The sequence below is a fragment of the Populus trichocarpa genome, chromosome 18 (genome assembly GCF_000002775.5).
Source record: "Populus trichocarpa isolate Nisqually-1 chromosome 18, P.trichocarpa_v4.1, whole genome shotgun sequence".
In the NCBI taxonomy this organism is placed as follows: domain Eukaryota; kingdom Viridiplantae; phylum Streptophyta; class Magnoliopsida; order Malpighiales; family Salicaceae; genus Populus; species Populus trichocarpa.
Window position 1 is genome coordinate 4381271 of NC_037302.2, and position 6980 is coordinate 4388250.

Sequence of the window (6980 nt, forward strand, 5' to 3'; positions counted from 1 at the left end):
ATTCATTTCCTGTTATTTTAGGACGTCTATTTCTTGCAACTTCTAATGCATTGATTAATTGTAGGAATGGACTGATGAAGCTATCTTTTGAAAACATGACATTGGAGATGAATATTTTCAACATTTGCAAGCAACCTGGAGATGATAATGATTTACAAGAAGTAGATTTTATTGAAGAATTAGTTTATGATCAACTTGAATCTACTTTGAGTAAAATTGAGCTTGATGAATCTGAAGATTTGCAAATGATTTATTCTCAAGAAGAAATCACGGATGAAAAAGGCACCGAAATTGTTGATGCAGATCTTTTGTCAAGAGTGACAATAGATTTGACATCCGATATCACACCAATCGATGATTACTTTCTTGACAAATCCTTACTTTCTCGTAGTCCAATGCCTTGGTTTGCTAATCATATCAATTTTCTTGCAACAAGAGATTTGCCAGCTCACTAGAGTACTGAAGACAAAATAAAGTTTTTGAACGAAGTGAAGAACTTTTATTGGGATGACCCTTACTTATTCAAATATTGTCCTGATCAAATATTTTAAAGATGCATTCTCGACAATGAGGTAAGTAGTGTCATTAAACTTTGTCATTCTGAGGCATGTGGGAGTCATTTCTCGTCAAAAAAGATGACTGCAAAAATCTTACATTATGGATTCTATTGGCCCACCATGTTCAAAGACACACATGTGTTCTGTAAAGCTTGTGAAAATTGTCAAAAGTCAGGATTTATTTCACAACATAATGAATCTTTAGATAATCTTCTATTGACTTTTGAGACGTATCCTGGTGGAGATGTGCATTGTGCATTTCATGACTTATGACCCCATTTGCATAAAGAACATGCTCAACATAATCTTGGGAATCTGACTAAAAAAGACCCTGTTTGCTAGTTTTTAAGAAAACTAGATGGGAAGCCTATCCCCGACCCACAGAAGGTGTTTAAGCCGTTCTTGGACGTAAAACCAAGGGAAGACGTGAGCCACAATCACAACTACGATTTGAGTCTTAGTTTGTAAAAATGTGTCTTTTGGTTTTATTAATAGCATAATATTTTTCTGTTTTGTTATCTCTTATATTTGTTCAAGTGTGTTTCAGGTTTGTCAGTGTTCGCTGCTTCAGGTGATGTCTTTTATACTCTATCTTTCTACCTTAGAACATTGAGGACAATGTCTCATTTTGGTTGGGGGGAGAGGGTAGTAGTTGACAAAAAAAAAAAAACTAACCAACTAACTGCTTTTGTTTTTAATAAAACCATTTGACAAAACTGTTATTACTAGGATGACAGAGTAAGGGGAAATTTTATTGACTCTTGAGACGCATTTTAGTAAACATTTTCTAATGGTTATTTGCAATATTCATAACAAGGTCTATCCGAATACTTCTTGAAATATTCAGGTTTACAAACTCTCGCATTGTTATCACTTGATTCTTCTCATATACTCATTTAACAAGTATTCTTAAACCTTTATTTTCACACACACACTTTAACATATGATTGTGGGTTGCACATTGGATTATTACATTATTTATCTTCTTTTATTAAAATAACAACTAAGGGAAAGGGATAGTATATAATTTGCAAAAATAAAAAATAAAATTGATGATAATAAAAAAGTAGATAAGTTTGGTTTTGTATCCTCCCTAACCTAAGCAATTAAGCCCAAAGAGGTATTTTAACACCTAATACCCTAAAGTCAACTAACTTGGGAGCTATTGGCCCAAAGCTTGTTACATGGGTTAAGGAGAAAAGCTGAAGGGAATCAAACATTGCACTATCTACATATCAGTATCGGCAACCCGAGTTACTAAGCTCGTAGGTGTGTCTCAACACCTAATGCCCTAAGACCAACTGGTCTAGGAGTCATTAGCCGAAAGCTCGTTACATGGGTTACAGATGCATTGTGTTTTAAGTTATCTAGAATGTTTTGCATCCACGACAACAACTTTCGTTCATCTAGAATGTTTTGCATTTCTGCCATAACTTGCTGGATTCGGCTGCTGCATTTGCTCCTGTGATGCTGCGTCCTACTGAGAGTAAGCAAACGGTGCTGAAACTAGGTGCTGGTACGAGTGTTGACAGAGAAGATTATGTTGCTTGCACAAAAGGTAAATTATTAAATCAGATCAAAAGTGAAAAGAAAATAAAACAGAAAGGAAAATTTTGTCTTTTGTAATTTGTAATTTTGTGTGTGGATTGTCTCCACGTTGGGTTGCCTCCCTGATTAGTACTTAAAAGTATATTTTTATCAAGGCTTTATATCATCATATTGCACTTAAAGTATCAATAACTCATTAACTAAAGCATGTTTTATAATATCATGTCTAATACTATAAGATACCTTTAATTCGTGGTAAATGTTCATCTTAAATGCAGGCCTATCACATAAATTAAAGGATTGATTGATGAGTTCAACTACTGAAAATGAGAAGACAAAGAGAGGGTGAAGCTTGGAAAAGAGATGCTGGTTCAGTCCAAACTGGAACACTATTCAGTTATTGGGTCATATCTGGAGCTATATATCTTGGATTTCAATATGGTTTATATGGTTAGAAAGCTAAGACATAGGCCTAAAACACTCATGAGGAGTGAAAGACTCAATTTTGCTGTTTGGAAGTCCAAATCTTAGCAACAACAGAGAAGTCAGAATCTGTCCTACAGCCCAGACACTGTTCAGTGTTCAGCCCATATCTCGAGTTCTAGAAGTCCAAATGCACCGATTCTTTTTTTAATGGAAAGCTGAGATAATTTCCTAGAACTTTCATGAGTTAAGTTTGTTCAAATTCTGACGTTATCAATGATGTTTTGTTTAGACAAGAAGATAAGGATTGTCACCAAGTCAAGATGTGGCCACCAACTCAACAATTAGTTATCAAATCAATAATTCCAAATTCTGGCCTATAAAAGGAGGCATTTGCCATGCATTTAGGCATCTTGGTTTTTAGATCAAGATCAAGATCATGCTCTTGCTCTCTTTCTTTTTGTAATGCTTAAGTTTTGTTTATATTAATATCTTGTTTATGCTTTTCATTTCCTTTCCTTTACTTAGTTAACTTATATCTTATTTATGTTCTTATCTTGTTTATTTATGTTTCTCTTCTTCATTATGTCTAGCTTAGTTTATTATTTCAAGGTGAAAAGGTTACGCTAATGGTGTAAGAATAAGTATAGTGTAAACTCAACATGGACTTTAATGTTTAATACTAACATGTTTTGTATTTGTTATCTTGTTCACTTTTAATACTTTGCTTGTTAAATGGTTAATCTAGATTTATATTGTATAACCCTTGGTACAACAAATACTTGGCACTTTCATAGCCCAAACCGTATGGTATAACCGACACATGTGCTATGAAAGGAACTTGATTTGTTATTAACATAAGTTATAATCATGAATGCCTGACAACATTTACAAGTATTAGCATTATGAATGAGATAACTAATGTAATCATGTTAACAATTTATAATCCGATTGGAACCTCCTTTGTGTGTGGTTTCCAGTTGAGCAATAAAAAGAGTTTATACTATACTTGTTTGAAATACCATTAGTGGATCCTCTAACCTTGACAATTGATTTTATCATTGTTTAATCCTTGTATCAATATCGCATCTCAAAGTTCTCTTCAACTTATTATCATTATTATTATTATTATTATTTATAATTTATATAGTTAACCTCCTTATGGTTCGACCCTGGTCTTGTCGGGTTATTTATTACTTCGACACTCCTGCACTTGGAAGAAGACATCAATCTTTTGGTCGTATCACTCCCTAAAGTGCTTTTTTTTTTGCTAGACAAAGTTTTCTTCATGTCATTCATCCTTATAGATTGGATCAACCAATTTTACTTCTTTCTCAACGAAAGGCTTCAATCTGTGGCCATTCACTTTGAAAATTTTGTTAGTGTCAATGCTTTGGATTTCGATAGCACCTTGAGAAAAAACATTTAAAACAACAAATAGTCCAATCCATCTAGATCGTAATTTTCCAGGCATGAATTCCAATATAGAGTTGAAAAGTAATACCTTTTATCCAATAAAAAATTGTTTGCGCTGCAAAAACTTATCGTGAAGATATTTGGTTCGCTTCTTATATAGCCTTGCATTGTCATATGCTTCCAATCAAATTTCTTCAAGTTCTTGCAGCTATAATTTCCATTCTTCTCCCACCTTTTTAACATCAAGATTGCATTGTTTCACTGCCCAAAAGGCACAATGTTCAATTGCAATTGGTAAATGACATAATTTACCAAAAATCAACCTATATTGTGACATCCCAATTGGAGTTTTGTATGCTGTGTGGTATGCCCAAAGTGCATCCTCTAAACGCAGGCTCCAATCTTTTCAATTGGAGTTCATCGTCTTCTCCAAGATGTGCTTAATTCCTCAGTTTAAAACCTCAGCTTGTCTGTTGGTTTGTGGGTGGTAAGTTGTGGCTACCCAATGATGTACTCCATATTTTTGCACTAATATTTCAATAGTTTGGTTGTAAAAATGGGTGCCTTGATCACTTATCATTTCTCTTAGAACTCCAAACCTACTGAAAATGTTAGATTTGAGAAATCCTACAACAACCTTAGAATCGTTAGTAAGGGTAGCATTTGCTTTTACCCATTTCGAAACATAATCCACAACAAGCAAAATGTAAAGAAAACCAAAAGAATTGGGAAGAGGTCCCATAAAATCCATGCCCCATACATAAAAAATCTCACAATATAAAATAGGAGTTTGTGGCATTTCATTTTGACACGACCAAAAGACTGATGTCTTCTCCCAAGTGTAGGAGTGTCGAAGTAATAAATAACCCAGCAAGACCGGGGTCGAACTACAGGGAGGTTAACTGAATAAACTACAAATAAAGAAATAGATAATAACAGAAAAGCAGTTGAAGAGAGCTTTGAGATGTGATATTGATAGAAGGATTAAACAAGGATAAAATAATTGTCAAGGTTAGAGGATCCACTAATGGTATTTCAAACAAGTATAGTATAAACTCTTTTTATTACTCAACTAGAAACCACACACAAAGGAGATTCCAATCGGATTATAAATTGTTAACATGATTACATTAGTTATCTTATTCGAATAATGCTAATACTTGTAAATGTTGTTAGGTATTCATGATTATAACTTATGTTAATAACAAATCAAGTTCCTTTCATAGCACAAGTGTCAGTTATACCATACGGTTAGGCTATGAAAGTGCCAAGTATTTGTTGTACCAAGGGTTATACAACATAAATCTAGATTAACCATTTAACAAGCAAAGTATTAAAAGTGAACAAGATAACAAATACAAAACATGTTAGTATCAAACATTAAAGTCCATGTTGAGTTTATACTATACTTATTCTTACACCATTAGTGTAACCTTTTCACCTTGACACAATAAACTTAGCTAAACATAATGAAAGAGAGAAACATAAATAAACAAGATAAGAACATATATAAGATATAAGTTAACTAAGTAAAGGAAAGGAAATGAAAATCATAAACAAGAGATTAATATAAACAAAACTTAAGCATTACAAAAATATAAAAAGAGAGAGCAAGAACATGATCTTGATCTAAAAACCAAGATGCCTAAATGCATGGCAAATGCCTCCTTTTATAGGCCAAAATTTGAAACTATTGATTTGATGACTAATTGTTGAGTGGGTGGCCACATCTTGAATTGGTGACAATCCTTATCTTCTTGTCTGAACAAAATGTCATTGCTAACGTCAGAATTGGAATAGATTGTCCCCATGAAATTTCTAGAAAATTGTCTCAGCTTTCCAACAAAAAAAGAATCGGTGCATTTGGACTTGTAGAACTCGAGATATGGGCTGAACACTGAACAATGTCTGGGTTGCAGGACAGATTCTGACTTCTCTGTTGTTGCTAAGATTTGGACTTCCAAATAGTAGAATTGAGTCTTGGACTCCCCATGAGTGTTTTAGGCTATGTCTTAGCTTTCTATCCATATAAACCAATATGAAATCCAAGATCTACAGCTCCAAATATGACCCAATGACTGAACAGTGTTCCAGTTTGGACTGAACCAACATCTCTTTTCTAAGCTTAACCCTCTCTTTATCTTCTCAATTTCAGTAGTTGAACTCATCAATCAATCATTTGATTTATGTGATAGGCCTGCATTTAAAATGAGCATTTACCATAAATTAAAGATATCTTATATTATCAGACTTGTTATTATAAAACATGCTTAAGTTAGGGAATTTAATGATATTTTAAGTGCAATATGATGATATAAAACCTTGATGAAAATGCACTTTTGAGTCCTAATCACTTTCCTATGGGATAAACCACCCATTTTTTTTTTGACATTTTTCACAACTCTTGCAAAATTGGTAAGCATCCCTAAAAAGAGTTTCCCAATAAAACCTATTGTCTAAGATTTTCCTTGTTGTTCTTTTGGGTCCAAAATGTCCTCCACATGTATGACTATTGCAAAAAGTAAGAATGAAATGAATTTCATCGTTAGTTACACATCGACGAATAATCTGATCAGAACCTATTTTCCTTAGGTATGGTTCATCTCATATGTAATACTTAGAGTTATTTTTTATTTTTGTTTTTTCTTTGCCTTATTCAAATCATTAGGTAACATTCCAGCAACTATAAAATTTACCATATCAGCAAACCAAGATTCCTTACCTTGTAGATGCAATAACTACTCATCGGGGAATGTTTCAGCAATGACAATGATTCTTATTCACGCATAAGTCTGCTCAAATAATCTACCACATAATTGTCAGCTCCTCTTCGATCCTTGATTTCCAAATAAAACTCTTGCAATAAAAGAATCTAGCATATGGGTCTCGGTTTGGATTCCTTCTTTGCTAGTAAATATTTGAGGGCAACATGATCAGAAAAAAAAAACAATGACTTTAGATCCTAATAAATATGATCTAAACTTGTCTAAGACAAATACAATAGCTAAAAACTTCTTTTCAGTGGCTGAATAGTTG